This window comes from Eptatretus burgeri, chromosome 1, assembly GCF_056783735.1.
Source record: "Eptatretus burgeri isolate ZD-2024b chromosome 1, Ebu_testis_v1, whole genome shotgun sequence".
In the NCBI taxonomy this organism is placed as follows: domain Eukaryota; kingdom Metazoa; phylum Chordata; class Myxini; order Myxiniformes; family Myxinidae; genus Eptatretus; species Eptatretus burgeri.
In genome coordinates this window covers 155,093,124-155,112,637 of record NC_140961.1, presented here as the reverse complement: position 1 = coordinate 155,112,637, position 19,514 = coordinate 155,093,124, and the positions used below count along the sequence as shown (strand labels likewise).

The following is a 19,514-nucleotide window of genomic DNA, read 5'->3' as shown; positions in this document are numbered from 1 at the left end:
GACTTCCCAAAATTTCTAGATTACCACTGCATCATTCACTAGCAGGCATTATGTGCAAAAGTGACCAGCTTTGATCATGTGATGACGCCTGTCGTGAAGATCATAAATGGCATCCGCTCCAAAGCCAAACAACACAGGACATTCAAAGTCCTGTTGGAGGAGCTGTCAGCAGAATATGGTGACCAGTTAGTACACACAGAAATCCGATGGCTCAGGAGAGAATGGTCTTTTGCATCTTTTGTGCTTTTTACTTTTTTTGTATAGCTGGTCGAGGCTCGTATGAGATCTAACACACAATGCACAGCTAAGGGGGCATGAGACAAGAGGGGCGGGAGTGGGAAGAACAAAACAGTGGGGACACAGTGACATGAGGAGATCTGTGGAAGGGAGATTGATGGGGTGGGGAGCATGAGGAATACAATATGGACAACACAGGGACTTTCAGGAAGGAAAACATGGAATTTGAAAGAGGTAGGCTTGGGGTGGATTAACGGGGGTAGAAAAGATCGAGGATTTGGGGGATGATAGTTGGTGGTGAACAGGTGTTTTGAAGGCCTGGAGGGAAGAATAGGATAGAATAGGTGAGGGAGTTTATTCCAAAGGCGGGAAAAAAGAGGAATGAAAGACTGAAGGTGAGCAGTGATTCGTGATTTTGGTAGTTTTACCAGAATCGGGTTATTGGCGGACGCTGAGCACCCTGCAGAAATATGGTGGGGACAAATCGCAGAGAGCAGGGGGGGGCGAGACTGGAGAGGAGACGGTAGAAGACAGAAAGACCACCGACCTGCCTGCGGTGAGAGAGTGAGAGGCCCAAAGACTCAGCCTCATCGCGGGAGATGCCAATGATCCAAAATGCCTTGATTTCCACAGCATGAAGCCAATAAATGTGAGAGGCAGGAGCACCAGTCCAGTGGGGAGAGCAGTACTCCATCAGGCTGCAGCTGAAAGCTTTGAAAGTTACCAGGAGCTCAGATCGGCTGAGGAAGGACTTTGCACGATGGAGGATTCCCAGTCGGCCACTGGCTTTGGAGGCCAGGTTGGAAATGTGGCTCTCCCAGGAAGGATCATGGTAGACCGTGAGACCCAGAATCTTTAAAGAAAGGACTTCTTCCAGAGGATTTTTGAGAAAGTGGATGGGGGAGGGTGTTATAAACGTTGCTTTCGGAGAGACATAGTGAGAGTGTGACGTTTGTCCAGATTGAAAGTCATGTTCCACGTGTTGGACCAGTTTGTGATTTTTCCCAGATCTGCATCGATCAAAGAAGCTGCTGCATGCCGGCCTTAGGATGACAGATGGTACGGCAGAGGGTGGAGTCATCAGCAAAGGGATAAAGAGGACTTTCTAAAGAGTCGGAGAAATCATTGATGAAAAGCAGAAAAAGAGCAGAGACCAGAATGCTTCCTTCAGGAACTCCAGCCTGGACAGAAACAAGGGATTAAATGACTCCATTTTGGCCACACGTTGACTGCGACAGGAGAGGAACTCTGCGATCCATAAGTGGAAATGGCCTTGGATAGGATTGATAGGAAGAGAGTTTGGTGAGCAGGGCAGGTTGCTAAAATGCATCAAAAGCACGCGATATGTCTGGGGATATGGCTCTGATTTCATGTCCGGCATTGAGCACCTCCATCCATTTTTGGGAGAGCAGAAGCAGCATATCCAGGGTAGAGTGACCTTGTCTGAAACCAAATTGATGATCGGAAATCAGTCCATTGGAGAATAGGAATGATTTAATGGCTGAATCAATCATGGATACCATAACCTTGCTCGTGATTTGGAGAAGGCTGATTCGTCTGTAGTTGCAGGGATCTGTTTTTCCACCTTTTTAATGCAGGAATTTTTTTTTAGGTCTTTGAGGTCATGAAGAACCTTGAAGACCCCGAAAGACCCTGAATACCCCAAAGACCAAAAATACCCCATAAAACAAAAAGACACCGAAGACCCAAAAAAACAAATATACCCAAAAGGCCATAAAGAACCAAAAGACACAAAAGAACCGAAGGACCCAAAATACCCGAGAGATCCCGAACAGCCAATGCATCAAAAAGAACCAGAGTATCCAAAAGACCCCAAGGTCCCCAAACACCCAAGAGTTCAACAGGACTTAAAAGACCCCAATGATCCAAATAGCCTTGAGCACCCAAAAGTCTGAGACAACCCAAAAAAACCAGACAACCCAAAATACTCTAAAGACCCATAGGATCCAAAAGACCTCGAGGACCCCGACTACCACAAGGACCCAAAATACCAGGAGGGGCCGAAAGATCCAATGGTCCTATAAGACCCATTGGGACTCACAAGGTCCCATGGAAATTCTGCATAATGTAAAATCGACTTCAGGTCCCCCAACACCCTATCCCGCCTCCGCCCCCCCCACACACACACACAATCCCAAGTCCTTAATCCCTCTTCCTACTCTGTGCCCTCTCTCTCCCCCTCCCCCAACCTAACTCTGTCTTGGGGGATTTCATTGCATCGACTGGACCTGATAGGGATGGTTATGAGACATGTGTTGGTCCCCAAGATTCAGGAAATATGAACCAGAATAGCACTAAGTTCCTTGACTTTGCAAGAAGTCATGGACTTAGGGTGGCTGGTTCATGGTTTCAGCACCCACAAGCTCATCGCTGGACTTGGTATTCCAACACTGGCGGTGTGGCAAAGGAGATTGACCATGTCCTCATTGTTGGTCGATGGAGGATGATCCAGAACTGCAAGGTCTACCGGAGTGCTCAGTTCCTCAACACTGACCACAGGCTTGTTGTAGCAACTCGAAAGCTGCACCTTAAATCCTGGAGAATGGTACCATCCCAGCCTAGGCTGGATGTTGGCAAGCTCAGGGATGAGAGAGTAGCTGAGGAGTTTGCGAACAGGCTGATTGGACACTCGGGGGGTTCTGGGTGCTTTGAGGGGTCCTGAAGAGTTGTGGAGTGCCTTCAAGACCACCGTTCTTGATGTTGCCGGTGGAAGTCTTGGAATTCACCGCAGGGCAAAGAAGAATTTTGTCTCTTAAGGGACACTGGATACCATTGACCAGAGTTGCAGGGCCAGGCTGAATGGCAGAGCTGAGCTGTTCAGGGAGCTGAGGCGTAAAACTGTACGTGCACTGAGGGTAGACAAGGAGGCCTATGTGCGAGGAATCTGTGAGGGGGTAGAGCATCATTGTCGTCCCACTGAAAGGGGAATTCGTGCATTGCGTTCATCCAATTTTATCCCTTGGAGCACTGCAGTTAGAGCAGAGAGTGGTAGGCTCTTGACAGAGGAGTCTGAAGTGAAGGCCCGCTGGGACAGTTACTTTGAGCATTTGTACCAGGCTGATCCCCCAGCTGTCGAGTTGGACGTGTCGAGATCAGGGTCTGCAATCAAGCAATGACTACACCAATGACTACACCAAACACAAAAAGATACATATATTTCCAACTAACTATGGTTCTTTATGAACAAGAATATAATTTTTATAAACAAGTAAGAATTAGCAAACAAGAATATAATTTCTATCAACAACAAGTAAGAATATATTTTTTGCTATATATCGTGTTCTTTATGAACCACCAAAAAGAATATCAGCAAACAAGAATATAATTTTTATAAACAAGTAAGAATATATATATATATATATATATATATATATATATATATATATATATTTTTTTTTGCTATATATCGTGTTCTTTTTGGTGGTTCATAAAGAACACGATATATAGCAAAAAATATATTCTTACTTGTTGTTGATAGAAATTATATTCTTGTTTGCTAATTCTTACTTGTTTATAAAAATTATATTCTTGTTCATAAAGAACCATAGTTAGTTGGAAATATATGTATCTTTTTGTGTGTGAAATAATTTTTGTGTGAGTTGGTTTTGAAAGGTAATTTTTGCTTCCTCATAACCTATATTCAAGTTATAATTGTTGAAATGCATCCACTATTCTATAGAGGGGTGGGGTATTGGTGGGCTGGTCAGGATGGTGGAGGGGGGGCTTTTCTATGAGGCTAGAAAGTGCAGGCGGAGCTTTCAGGACGTTATGGCCCACTTGGAGCTATTCATAAGGGTGGGCCACCTATAGAAAAGACTCCCGTCTACCACCTTACCGCTCCATCAAGATTCCATCTCTAAAAATTATTATAATTGTGGTGTTCCTTTTCCACTATGTTTCTAAGTAACAGAGGGGCAAATGTGGAGCTGTTGAACAGCTCCCAAGATGAAAGCAGCCATTTTAATAGGATTACCTTTTATTTATTTCCAACCGCGATTAAATAATTCCCAATTTAATTTGTGTTGTATGGACTCCTGGACTTGGAGATCACAATCAAGGCTCTATTCGGCACATCTGCCACAAATTTTCCCGTTGACTCGTTTTGGAGTCGTTAAAAAAAAACTCTCAAAGAGGAACACGACCCCCACCTTTACCCTTCAGGCAAGGCGCACACATTCCTCCACTTCACCATGGGGCATCCTTCCCTCTGTGGGTTATCATTCCCTCCCACCTTCCATTTCCACACATCGTTTTCACGAGCAGCCAAGCTTCGTCCGCTGTTCTTTCAGAACTTCGCTTTAAATTTTCAATTATTATCACATCAGAACTAATCTCAATTCCTGTTCTTTTAATGGATATTTTATCGATTTTGAGTTGGCTGCACTGTGACCTTCCCTTCCGCCTGTGTTTTTCGGCCACCTCCTCACCGGGAAGGCAAAAGTCGTGGCCAGCGACCTCGTACCTTCCAGGTTTGGACACAACCTCGACGGATTAAGGAAACCCTCAGATGGGTTACCTGGTATTCTCTCTTGATTTCCTCGCTCCGTGCACTGCAGATGCACGGGTGGGGCAAGGTGTTTTCTCAACTTATTCTTTTAATCTTAACACTTACAAGCTTTCTTTTTTGTTTTTCCAACATTATTTATTTGTCATGCTTCTTCCCTACACATCTTACAAGCTTCAAGTTTGGTTCGGGCTTATTCACAAATGCATATCTTAACGAATCTTATTCTAGGAATGCATATGGGTACTTTTGTATTCATTCATACCATGATGCTAATTGATCACATGACCTAGGTCCATAATTTCCGTTACATCTTTATTTTCCCACTTTCCCTGAATCATTTCTAGAGTATTCTTGGACTGGTCAGTGTTTTGCCTGGGGTGGTCTCGGGTTGGGTTGGGTGTCTTTCACACCTTTCCATGAACCCTCACACTCCCTTGCACACCTTCCACGCCTCAATCTCCCACAGAAATACCTTGTCTCTTGGAGATTTCTCAGATTACCCTCCCAGGGTTTGTACCTTGCAATCTCCCCTTTAGACATTGTTCTCCAGGGATTTCTTAGATGAGCCTGTAAGCATCACCTGCAACCCCCCCTGCGAACACTTAACCCCCCGGGGTACCCTTCTTTTTGATGCGCACAAAGCTCCCTCTTTTCTCGTTCTTTTAAGATAAGTACAGATCACAAAGAGCAGCGAACCTGTATGTCCTGGTGCGAGAAAAAGAGGCAGTTCTTACCTTATCTTTAAGCCGGCCAGCTGCTGTCCTCTTTTTGTCTCACCAAGCAAGAAGTTCCCCTCTTTTGCTCTGTTTTTACCCCTTGCCAACTATGCCAAAATGTCGAGATCAGGGTCTGCAATCAAGCAATGACTACACCAATCGTCATAGAGAAGAGCTTTTAATGCGCATCAAAAGTGTACACAAGAGTAGAAAGGCACAGAATACCTACAGTATACCAGCTCAGTCAAACTCTCGCCTGCAAGCAGTTTGGTTTACTTTATATATACTTTTCCTGCTCATCTGTTTTCATGATTTCCCCAACTTCCATCAGCTTTATATTTCCTTTCTAAGATATCGTTTTCTTTGAAAGTAACAACACCCCAGCAAATATTCTCTCCTGGCCTGACAAAGCAATTATCTTTTCACAAGCAAGAAGATCTGTTATTGATCAGGCAGATCTTTATCACAATATATATATATATATATATATATATATATATATATATATATATATATATATATATATATATATATATATATATATATATAATCGTCTCATTCTACTACAAGATGTTCCCTTTTGAACTATACCAAAACAGTGCTGATTTATGATTGGGCTTCTCCGAGCCCAAGGCTCAAAGAATGTTGTTACAAGGGCCAACAAGAAAGCCAGATGTTCAGCTGCACGACAAAGAGACAGAGACAGAGAGAGAGACAGAGAGACAGAGAGAGAGAGAGAGAGAGAGAGAGAGAGAGAGAGAGAGAGAGAGAGAGAGAGAGAGAGAGAGACAGAGAGAGAGAGAGAGAGACAGACAGAGACAGAGACAGAGACAGAGACAGAGACAGAGACAGAGACAGAGACAGAGACAGAGACAGAGACAGAGAGAGACAGAGATAGAGATAGAGATAGATAGCCGACTTGCTTTGATTACCAACAGTCAAAAATGGTAGCTTACTGAGAGCATCTTAAATGCTTTGGCTTCCTCAATTAAATGCTACATTCAATTTTAAGAAAAGGTAATCCTATTAAAATGGCTGCTTTCATCTTGGGAGCTGTTCAACAGCTCCACAGACGTCAAGGGTGTTACAATCCCTGTTGCTGACCCTCGAATCAACTGTGGTCCACCTTCACTTGTGGAAGCACGGGCTGCGGTGAACCAGTTGAAACGGGGCCAAGCTCCATGGATCTGTGGCATCCATGCTGAACATCTCAAGGCTGGTGGAAATGCTGCACTCGTGTCGTTGCATGCAGTTTAGTGCTCTGCCTGGAACACAGGCATCATCCCAACTGATTGGAAGAGGGGCCTTGTTGTTCCTCTCTGGAAAATGAAGGGTGATCGCCATGACTGCAACAACTACCGAGGGGTGACGCTGCTCTCAGTGCCGGGCAAGGTCTTTGCATGGATAATTATTGATCGGCTTCACCACCATCTGCTTGAGCATCAGCGTCCAGAGCAGTCAGGCTTTACACCAAAGAGGTCAACGATTGACTGTATCCTTGCTATTCGTGTCCTCACCGAACACAGACGAGAGTTTCGGCAGGGGCTGCTTGCAGCCTATGTTGATCTCTCTAAAGTGGTCGATTCAGTGAATCGGGATGTCCTCTGAAGGATTCTTGGTCTTCGTGGGTTACCACCAAAACTGATCGATCTGATGTCTGAACACTACTCTGGTACTGAGAGTGCTGTGAAGTGTGGTGGTACCATCTCTGACTTATTTCCAGTTGTTACTGGAGTTCGTCAGGGGTGTGTACTGGCGCTCACACTTTTCAGCACTTGTATTCACTGGATTTTAGGGAGGATGTCGGAGAGATTAAGCTGCGGTGCATCGTTTGGGAATGACAAGGTCTCAGACCTTGATTTTGCAGATGATGCAGTCATCTTTGCAGAGACTTTAGATATCCTTTTTGGGGGCCCTCGAGGTGCTGAATGAGGAGTCGGAGTCGCTGGGATTACGGGTTTCTTGCGTCAAAACTAAGATCCAGGCTTTCGGTGACATCTTGGATGCTGCTGTCCTGTCTGTGTCTGTTTGTGGTGAGGATGTTGAGGTCGTGGAGAGATTCACTTACCTTGGCAGTGATATTCATGTCTCTGCTGGCTGTGATTCAGAGGTCAACAGACGTTTGGGTCGGGCCTGGGGTGTCATGGATTCACTGGATCATGGGGTGTGGTGCTGCCGGTACCTGTGCGGGAGGGCGAATGTCCGAGTCTTCAGGTCCTTGGTATTTCCAGTCTTGCTCTATGGATGCGAGACTTGGACTCTGACCAGGGATCTGAGACGGAGACTTAATTCCTTTGGTGCCATGTCTCTTCGGAGAATCCTTGGCTATCGCTGGTCGGATTTTGTGTCCAACGAACGGTTGCTGATAGAGACTCGGATGAGATTTGTTACCTGCATAGTCCGTGAGCATCAGTTGAGGCTGTATGAACATGTGGCTCATTTTCCTGACGCTGATCCTGCTCACCAGATTCTCTCAGCGAGGGAGTCTCATGAGTGGAGTAAGCCAATGGGCCGACCACGTGCCTCGTGGTTGCAGCAGGTTGACCATCATCTCAAGGAGATGGGGATGGGCCTGACATCTGCCTGGGGGATGGCCAGACGGTGGCCCCTGGAGTACTGGCTGAAAGTGGACGCAGCGACGCGCTGTTCTGGCACATGCTCCCATACCTGACCTGTTTGAGTACAATGAGAAATATGATGTTTTTGGTGAAAAATGGGGGTGGTTAAAAGTGGTGAAATGAAAGTCGGTTTTTTGGTGAAAATATGGTGACAAAGCTTCGTTGGAAATGTCTCGAAAGTGGGGTCGAAAGTAAGTAAAATGAGGGGAATTGGGAGGATTTGGTATCAGTCAATAATTTCCGATAATTTTTCCCATTCTCTTGCATGCAATGTCCCAGAAATCCCATAACTCCTCCACTGACATGTTCAGAAAGGGTGTGCTCCATTAGCAATCAGCTTGGAGAGCGCTCGCCAAGTGTTTCGCTTGATTTTAAGCACTGAAGCAAGCACTCCAGCAAAAGGGTTAATGAGGAACAGCTGGCTTGACAAGCGATACCAAGCAGATTGGTTAGGGAACACTCCCCCAATGATGGGGTAAATGCTCCAACCAAGTTGTCTCTGCCAAAACTTTGGAAAGGAGTTCAAGATGGGTAAGTTTGGAGACATTTGATCATGAATGTCACCACAACTCGGCCACGACTTAATGGAACTGGATAACAGGTTTTAAAGCACTGATAGGTGTGTGAAGCAGTGACTGTTCGTCGATACTCCACCCATGAGTAAATATGTCAAATTTTTTCCAAATTTCCCTCTGGCGAGTATTGATCTATGCTAGCGAACCTTAGGAATATGTTTATGCATCAAATAAAGGCCACAATTCGGCCATAAGGGTGTCAGCAAAATCACACTTGAAACCATGACCAGGAGAAATCACGTGAGGCCCCAAGATAGGATATAAACAATCCATATGCAGGCCACATATAATCTTATCAATGCTAGAAAAAATGAACAGGCAATGGGATTCATCATTAACGTAGAAATGCTCATGTGCAAAGCAGCTTTGTTAGCGAAAGATTGTTGCTGCCTACCAATAAGCCGAGCAAGTCGAGATTACCACGTCCCCCTCAGATCAATGGATCTGAGCAAATACAGAATGCCTTAAACATGTTAACTCTCCTCTAAACTTCTTCAAGTTTAACAGCGACTGTATAAAATGTAATTTTACATAGGGACCAAATTGAATGAAATATTTGTGGTTGTAATAATTTTTATGTCCAGAAGGTCTGCACCATGAAAGCCATTATAACCTAGTATTCACCTCTACACAAAGATCATGCAAGGTGCAAATCCCCCTTGGGGATGGGGGTAAGTTAAATCGCTACAACCTCCTTCGTGTGACCCTTAATCCCTGCCAAGTTTGGTTAGGAATGGATAAGTAACGACTGAATGTATCATGGTCAAAAAACAGTCAGAGAGACAGACAGACACCAACTTGCGTTTTTTAATAAGATTGTTACCATAAGTTACTGTGCTTAATATTTGTTTTTTCTGTCTGTCTTTGTGTCTGGGATTTTGTTCCTCGTCATCCTGTTTAGTTTGGAATTTTTTTTTTCATGTGGCGATGTTGTGTGCCTGTTAATCCCTCCATTTTTCCACACAGGCAGAATGTGTTAATTTATTATCTCTGCAGGGCAAATTGGTAGCAATCCTGAGTTTAGTAAGTGGCCTGTTGAAATACATGAAGTCGAGGAATTTCATTCAACCACTTCGTTGTTGAGTCATACAAAATTTAAATTCCTCATTGAACTTTGGAGCTGGCCTCCAGTGAGGTCAGCACCCACTTTGCTTGTGAAAACAAACGTTTGCGTGGCTGCCCTCACATGACAACAAAAGGTTCCTCACCAACCTTATAAAATGTGTTTGACATGTGAGGTTTGTTTGAATGTATTGGTCTGTGCTTTTTCTAAAATTATCCAGAAGCACCATTTTCAACTATTGCTGATGCCTGTAAATAGTAACTTTTGCAATATTATACTTTAAATTATTACTGACTCTGTAGCATAATGGTTTGAGGTTCAACTCTGAGTCTTGGTGGTTTAAATCCTTTCTGAGTCACATTAAAACTTTAAGAATGGTACGTGCTGTTTCCTTACTTGATGCTGGGCATTTAAAAAAGGATACAGCATGGACAAGGAACCACAGGATGGCAATCATTGGGCAAGCTTTGATGGGCTTAACGGCCTCTTCCTGATGTGAAGTTCCTTGTCATGTAACTCGTATCATTACTCATGAGGAATTCACTTTCTCTTTAACTGCAGGTGAAATTGTTGAAAGAACTAAAGTGTCAGTGATTGTTGTTTTTAGTTCAGAAAGGATATTCAGTCCATTTGTTGAGGAACTTTGGAAAAGAAACATCACAGGAAAGATATGGATTGCAAGTGAAGATTGGGCAACTTTCCAACAATACACTTCTCAACGACTTGCTCACATTTTTAAAGGGACCATTGGTTTTGCTCTCCGACGTAGTTCAATTCCTGGTTTTTATGAATTTCTTGTCACTCTTCAGCCATTAGTCAAAAATGAACTTGATAAATGTAACAAAGATATCAACAAAAATAGATTTGAAAAACAATGGCAAAGAAGGAAAATAATTATTTTAAATACTGCAAGTGTAACAAAAACTAAATACAAATCTGGATCAATTTTCCCAAATGTTAAAAATGAATTCAACAAAAATCATACAATGGTTACAATGACTCGAAGTTACAAGACATTTTCACGTGATATTGTTTTAGATGGGGAAGATGCAAACAATTTTGAAACAAATGATATGAATGATGGTGTGTTATCCAGTGAAAATAACAAGTCCATTTCCTGGAAAGTAAATCAAACTAAATTTCAAAATGTTTGCTGCAATGTGGAATGTTTGGAAAATGTATTTCTTTTTGAATTCTGGGAAACAATGTTTAACTGCTCCTGGAACATTTCAACAAAACTAAGGACCTGCACTGGCCTTGAAGATCTACGTAATGTTGAGACGCAATTCACTGATGTGTCCCACATGAGAGACACCTACCACACATACATAGCTATATATGCTCTTGCTCATGCCTTACATGATTTGCAACAATGTGTTCCTGGTCAAGGCCCATGGGACAATGCTACTTGTGCTGTTATTACAAGCTTTCAATCATGGCAGGTAACAGGAATATCAATCATTATTCTGAATTCATTTCCATTCTTGCTCGCTGATATTAAGTATCTGTGGCCAAAAAATTTCCAATAACATATCCCGATATTATTCATTTATTTTGAGGTTTACATGTAGCTTGTTCTGTCACATTCTTGGATTTTGTTGTTTTGTTATTGTTGTTTTGTGGTCCCTTGCATGTTGAAAATAATGATCATTATGACAACGGATTGTTATTATATTAAAATATTATTATATTGTTATTCTATTCCCTCTTTAATAATGATTTCTTAAATTTCTTCTTCAATGAAAATTCCAGTTGTTGTACTATTTGAAAAAGGTCATTTTCAAAGTTAACAAAGAAGAAACGTTTTTCTTTGATAAAAATGGAGATCCTCCAGCAGTATATGAGATTTTGAACTGGCAGAAAAACACTGAAGGTGATTTGGATTTCAAAGTTGTTGGTATTTTTGATTCATCTTATCCACAAGAGAACCAGCTTCGTATTGATTCAAGTGAATTTGTGTGGAATGATGGCACACCGAAGGCAAGTGTAAATTTTATTAACATCAAGGAAACAGGTTTCCAGTTTTATAGTCCACCAGCATTTTACGAGGCATTGCCTGGTGCTTTTGTAATCCCGTTAGCATTTTGAATATAAATCAATTATTATTTTTTTACTGTTTTATGTGGGAGTCAAAAAGCACTTCCATACTCCCACTAAGGATTGAGGTTGGGGATTTTTTTTTTTTTTTTTTTTTTTTTTTTTTTTTTTGTATACCTTGGTCGAGGCTCGTATGAGAGCTAACACACAACTCACAGCAAGGAGGCATGAGACAAGAGGGGCGGGAGTGGAAGGGACAAAACAGTGGGGAACAGACACATTAGGTGAACTGTGGAAGGGAGAGGGATGGGGATGGGACGGGGAACATGGCGAAGAGAAGATGGACATTACAGGGACTTTCAGGAAGGAAAGCAGGAGAATTGAAGGAAGTGGGCTTGGGTGGATTATCGGGGGTAGAAAAGATCGAGGATTTGGATGGGGGAAGATAAGAGGTGGTGGTGAACAGCTGTTTTGAAAGCCTGGAGGGAAGAATGGGAAAGAATAGAGTGAGGAAGTTTATTCCAAAGGCGGGAAAAAAAGAGGAATGAAAGAGTGAAGATGAGCAGCGATTCGTGATTTTGGTTGTTTTACCAGAAGGGGTTGTTGGCGGACCTTGAGCGCCCTGTGGAAATGTGGTTGGGACAAATCGCAGAGAGAGCAGGGGGGCAAGGCTGGAGAGGAGTCGGTAGAAGACAGAAAGACCACCGACCAACCTGCGGTGATTGAGTGAGAGGCCCAAAGACTCAGCTTCATTGCGGGAGATGCCAATGATCTTAAAAGCCCTGGTTTCGACAGCGTGAAGCCGAGAAAGGTGGGAGGCAGGAGCACCAGCCCAGAGGGGAGAGCAGTACTCCATCAGGCTACGGACAAAAGCTTTGTAAGTAGTCAGGAGCTCAAGAGGGCCGAGGAAGGACTTTGCACGACGGAGGATTCCCAGTCGGCGACTGGCTTTTGAGGCAAGGTTGGAAATGTGACTTTCCCAGGAAAGGTCATGGCAGATAGTGAGACCCAGAAGCTTGAAAGAAAAGACTTCTTCCAGAGGATTGTTGAGAAAGTGGATGGGGGGTTTTCTAAACGGTCCTTTCGAAGAGACATAGTGAGAGTGTGAGATTTGTGTGGATTGAAAGACATGTTCCACGTGTTGGACCAGTTTGTGATTTTATCCAGATCTGCAGTGAGCGAAGAAGCTGCTGCTTGCCGGTCTGAGGGATGACAGATGGTACGGCAGAGGGTGGAGTCATCGGCAAAGAGAAATAGAGGATTTTCCAGAGAGTCCGAGAGATCATTAATGAAAACCAGAAAAAGAACAGGGCCCAGAACGCTACCTTGAGGAACTCCAGCCTGCACAGGAAGAGGGGATGAAAGAACTCCATTTAGGGCCACACGTTGACTGCGACAGGAGAGGAAGTCTGCGAGCCATGAGTGGAGATGGCCTTGAATACCATGGGAAGAGAGTTTGGTGAGTAGTGCAGGGTGCCAGACTGTGTCAAAAGCACGTGATATGTCCAGGGATACGGCTCGGATTTCCTGTCTGGCATTGAGGACCTCCATCCATTGATGGGAGAGCAGTAGCAGCATATCCAGGGTAGAGTGACCTGGTCTGAAACCAAATTGATGATTGGAAATCAAGCCATTGGAGAAGAGGAAGGATTTCATGTCTGAAGCGATGATGGATTCCATAACCTTGCTGATGATTGGGAGAAGGCTGATTGGTCTGTAGTTACAGGGATCTGTTTTTGCACCTTTTTTATGCAGGGCAGTGATGTTAGCAGATTTCCAAGTAGATGGCAGATGACCTTGGGAAAATGAGAGGGTGAATAGAACAGAGAGAGGGTGAGCAAGAGCAGAAGAGCAGGCTTTGAGGACACGTGGGCTGATGCCGTCTGGACCGGTTGCAGAATCTGACTCGAGGTTTGAAAGCAAGCTCTCCACCTTGTCAGGAGAAAAGGATACAGAGTCCAGGGACAGTTGGGTGCGACTGGGTAAAGTGGGTAGAGATAGTGATGGATTTGGGACACAAGATTTAGCTGCAAACACCGAGTTTAGACATTCAGCTTTATCACGTGTGGATCATTTAATTTCACCTTTCACAATAGCTGCAAATGCTTCGACATTATGAATTAATATATTTATGTATTCATTTTGGACTAAAGCACTCTCAGGCACGCATTGATGAAGCTATGGAAGTTTGACGAAGATCCATTTGGCCATCTCTGAGAAAAATGGCGACACGTCGACAGACAGACAAACAAATTTCTCTCTTCTTGTTTTGATACAATCCTTGAAAGTGACAAAAAGAGGAGTTGACACGAATTGTCCTTTAATAATGTCATATCAGATGGTTTGCCATCACAGAGCTGTGAAACAGAAATATAACACATCCATGAATGGCCAAAACAATTTAATATATTACTGTGTTCACAACTTAGCCTGCTAATGAAAGCACAGGGATCGTTCAAATGAAGCCAAACTTGGCAGTTGTTCACTTGCACATGGAGGCAGAAGGAGGAAATACTTTTCTTTTTAATGAAAATTGTTATTTGAAAAGAAAATAGGGATAAATATGGACACGGCACTGAATAAATAAACGGAACAAACCAAGTGATCGACGGTCAAACAGGGGTGAAAGACACACATGATATGTACAATGAAAATAAGTAACACACTATGGCAGTAAAATACCAGATTCACACAACAAATTGGAGCAGGTGAGGACTTCAGGCAGGCACAAGATCGTGTTGCTGTACCCTAATAGTATGCAGGTGGATATGACACAGAATGAAATTGCGGCTCAGTATTGCGATGAGAAGGGTTCATGATGAGGAGGCCACATGCTGCCAAATCTCTACAATGGTCCTTTCAATGGGGGAGATGAAACTGATGCAATGCAGATGCATACACAACAGTTTTTATCATCTCTTCAGATGGCCCATGGCTAATTCCTATTGGTAACTCCACAGGAGAGGGGCAGTTCTCAACCACAACACCCAGCTCACCCCCATCTGGGATCTCATTGCAGCAGATGAGGCCGCTTATCGCGTGGATTTTCTGATTCCTCAGCAGAACTGTCATACTTGCTCGTGGTGCATGCAGAGCATTCCTAATGTTCCATAAAGTGCATTTATAGCCCCACTTCGGTGCCTTTCTGTGGCCACAAGTCGATGCTCCATTAGTCCATGCCTGTTACATGGGGTGTTACACAATACAAGCATCCTCTCTTCTGGTTTAATGTTTACACTCATGGCTTCCTCAGCGCAAGTTTTTCAATATGACATGCACTTTGATGTTTTTTCTGATACAGGTGTAAATTCACCTGTTAAAGTCACCTAAGCTGTTAAATTCACCTGGTCATACAATTCTGAGCACAATCTATCTTTGGATGCCCCCTCCCATGTAACAATAATATTTCTTTTTAATCTTTATTTTCAATGAATTTTGTGTTTTAAGGTTCCGAGCTCTTTGTGCAGCAATTCCTGCCAACCTGGAACACGAAAGGCTACGCAGATTGGAAAGCCATTATGTTGTCATGATTGCATTGCTTGCCCACAAGTGCAATTCTCTAACGAGACAGGTAAAATAAACTTGGTGATCAATGGAATGTGAAAAAGCCAACATTTAAATTTTCATTTTAATAAGTTAATTAATGATGGCAAATTCGAGGTTATTTGTTTCATTTTGGACTCATTATAGCAGCAGATATTTTGACATTTTGTTGCATTATCTTCTCAATGCATTGCTGTATTTATTGTAGAATTGCATTTTTTTTTTACTTTTGCTTATGTAAATTGTAATATAAAAGCAGCAATTTATTTTCATCGTTTTGTTCTGAGTGCTCTTTTCAGGATCGTTACTGAGCCCTGGACAGATACCAACGTCAATTTGTTTGTTGTAATATTCCCATGGAATGTTATTAAGATATCCTTGAGGTTCTTTTGTATCATTTCCATTGCTGCAATAATTACGGGTACAATTTTTGCACTCTTCAGCTTCCAAGATGTTTTCACTTCTTTTTTGAAGTCTTGGTATTTTCTAATTTTCTTGATTTCTGCGTTATTTAGACCAAAATTGCTGTGTACAGAAACCTCATTTTGAAACGCCCTCTTTTACTTTTTTGTATCTAAGTACTATGTCTGGTAGCAATGATTTATTTTCTTTGTTCATGCTTGATGGGATCATTAGGTCATATGTGAGTATTACTTAATTGTTTTCATTGTTGCTTCTGGTTCATGTTTCCATGAGTTTTCTGGAATGAGGATCTTGAAATTTCTGCAGATATTTCAGTGGATTACTCAACATGCATTGTTGTGCCTTTGTGTGTGCAGCTCCACTGACATGAGTTTTTTTACATCCTGATAGGAGGTGGCTCATACTTTCTTTTTCCACCTTACAGAACCTACACCCGACCGACTGACTCAGTGCTGTCATCTTCTTTAAGCCATTGGTATAGTTTCCTCGGTCTTGGTTTGTTCTCCATCCCAGATGAGCTGACCTTTTCTTAGCCATTCCATTGAACCTTCTTTGTCCATGCCCAATCTGTCCAATTTTTTTTATAGATACATTCTTGCTCTTTTATGGTTTTCCCAGTTGTCAGTGTATCGTTCTTAATATTTAGCATCCTATTTTTCCTTTGTTTTTATCAGTCATTTGGCCTGTTTTGGTTGTGGTTTCACTCTCATGTGTGACATCTTCCATTCACACCTGTCTTCAGAAATTTTTTGCTAGATATGTTAGGAATACATTCTCTGATTTGTTATCTTCATGTTTGCAAACAAATTGAATTCAGCTGTCTGTTGAACATTTCACATACTTAACCACTCCTACTGTTGTCACTCTGTGCACTTGGCTGAGCTCCATCAGGCACAGCCTCCTCCTCTCGGCAGGTACATTCTCAGGATGCACTGACTTTTGTTGAATATTTTGTGGATGGTGAGGAGTTTCCTTGTATTGATATCTAGTTTATTGATTTCTGCTTGTGGCCAGTCTATTATTCTCCAGGTGTACTGGAATACTAATATTGTGAGTTAATTTATGGCTTTGATTTTGTTCCTTGTAGAAAGGTAAGTTTTCAGAATCAGCCTCGTTCTATGCAGGTATTTTTTGTTCATCGTTTTGTACATTTGTTTGTGACATTTGGTGGCCGTTTTCTACTTTGAGGTATTTGTATGATGCTTTTTGTCTAGCTCTTGTATTGTTATTTCAACGTCAATTTTAAGTTGTCCTTTTTTGTTTGTTTACCTTGTACAAATGTGCACTCAGCACACTTCTCCAGGACAAATTCAATTTCAATGTCTTCAGATTACTGTTTCACTAATTTCAGTTATTTTAATTTTTCGTCATTTGTTGCAAAGAGTTTTAGATCATCCACATACAGTAGACGTGTCACCTTCTCTGTCCGATTTGGACATTCTCTTATTTGATATTGGGGTGTATCCATGTCTTCGTTGATTCATGATGTTACTCAGTGGGTCCAGAGTCAGGCAAAGCAAGAGGGGGAATGGCTGTCACCTTGGAAGATCCCACGATATATCTTCACTCCTGGTATTTCAATTTTTACTTCCAAGTGCTGTAATATCAATGTGATATTTCTGAACTCCATTGCTTTCTCAAACAGTCCGATTGTTTTTGGGTTGATCTTGTATACCTGCATACATGTTATCATCCATGAATATGGGACACTATAAAAACCTTTTTATTCAGTCTATCCATGTTGTGGACAATTTGTTTCTTCTCGTTTTACAGTTTTTGAGTGTGGCCTTGTCCAGTAGTAGGTGGTCCATTGTTCCCTAGCATCCTCTCTTACATCCCTTCTGTTCTGCCTCTCAGCCTTGTTGTGTTAGATGGTGGAACACAATTTCTGTGCTTATTTCCTTTGGAATTTTATGTTGTTGGTGGACATGGTCTATATGTTTGAGATAGTTGGTTTTTTCAGATGTTGGCATGAGGAATGTGTTACCTTCTGTGAGACAATCATCCCTTCCTTTTTCTTCTTGGATAGATTTGTTGAATGCTCGAGCATCATGATTGAGGATGTAATCTAGTTGCTTTCACCAGTTTGGAATTCCATCCTGACCAGGGCTTTTAAACTTAGGAATTGTTGCAAGTTTTTCTTTTTTTTTCTTCATCAAATTTAACTGGTGGCTTCATCAAATATGACTGTGTGTGGGTATGTGTATAATTTAATAGGAATGGTCTTGGTTATCCCAATCCCACAGGAGGTAAATTCTGCAGGCTGCAAATCTGTAAGGGAGGGGAAACATGAGATTTGTTGAGACAGAAACTAATTTATCAACAACACAACATTTAAATGAATTGATAATTTGATGCAAATTTGTATGTACACCCACTGATTCCAAGAACATGCTAACTTAATTTTAATACACTGGAGGGGCAACTCGATAACGAACATAAGACACACATCAATAACACTAAACAGCTTGAATGAATACCAAACAAGGAGCTGACACTCGAGGTACCCCACCTTTTTGGTGGTATGAAGAAGAGACCTGTGTAATATGAAAACTAAATATTGAATGGTTTTGGAAATATCACATATTCAAGCCAAGTTACAGAGATGGTTGCCAGGGCAACATGATTCAGCCAATCAAAGCCATGATCTGATAAAGTTGAGATGATGTCATGTGGAACAGATATCTGCAATATGAAAGCTAAATGTTCAACGGTTTTTGAAATATTGCAACCACCATATGAAATATCACATACAGATGGTTTATACCATCTACAAATCCTGGTGTTGGCTTAGTGGTTCGGGTGGTGGCTTGGGATCCTAGGGTCGTGAGTTTAAGCCCCGTTTACCGCTGAATTAACACCAGGTGGTTGACTCAGCCTGTCATCCTTCCAAGGTCGGTGAAATGAGCACCAGTGTAGTGGTAATAGGGAAACTGTGTCAGTGGCAGAGCCGTGCCCCTCACTCATGATGTAACCAGCAGCCAAAAGGGCTGTACACAATGGGAACCATATCACAGGGTAAGCCATAAGCACCAGGAGTAATAACATATTACAGTAATAACAGCAATACATAATAACAGGAGTTATAAAAAATTACACAAATACAACAATTACAATACCTCTTCAGACATTGATTGCATCCGTATGTGATTTCCTCATCTTGTTTGTGTTTCTTCTCTCATGGTTACCATACCACTGCTTCCAGCCTCTCTTCGACTGTAAATTGACTGGTGTCTGCCATCTTGGTTTAATCTACTATTTGTATTACCTGAAAGAAAACGAAAACGGTACAAATACATTGTATTAACAAATCATGGAAAAGCAGTGAAAACCGTGCCCTGGGACTTATGGCTCACCCAGTAGATTCATGAATTACGTGCCGACTCTTTTTCGCCACCTATGCCAATGAACGTAGAGAAAATTTATTTTAAAGGAAAATACATTCATAAGTTACTTACCGGGCGTAGTGGCATGCACATGTAATCCTGCTACTCGGAGGCTTGTTTTGGAGGATTGCTTGAGGACGGATGCTCTGCGCTGTGCCGTGCTATGAGAGGGTGTAGTGCAGCCCAGAATCATGGCGAAACCCAATCCTTATCCCTGTGTCGTAAGAGGTGACCTGGGTTGCACGAGGAAGGGCATCCAGCATAAAACCTGTGCCAAATCAGTCTGTGGATCATAACAGATGATCTGCTGTGGCGACCACTAACGGGAGCAGCCAAAAGAAGAAGAAGAGGAAGATACATTCATAAGTTACCTCATTTTATCACCTCC

General features: G+C 42.4%; 1 protein-coding gene across 1 annotated transcript in view; it reads left to right on the top strand.

The window, feature by feature from the left end:
- The window catches only part of LOC147035801 (extracellular calcium-sensing receptor-like), a 72,085-nt gene that overhangs the window by 9,819 nt on the left and 42,752 nt on the right, over positions 1–19,514 (top strand). The window contains exon 2 of the mRNA XM_085869581.1: positions 15,222–15,345. The gene's annotated coding sequence lies outside the window, so the exon portion shown is untranslated. The remainder of the gene's footprint in view (positions 1–15,221; positions 15,346–19,514) is intronic.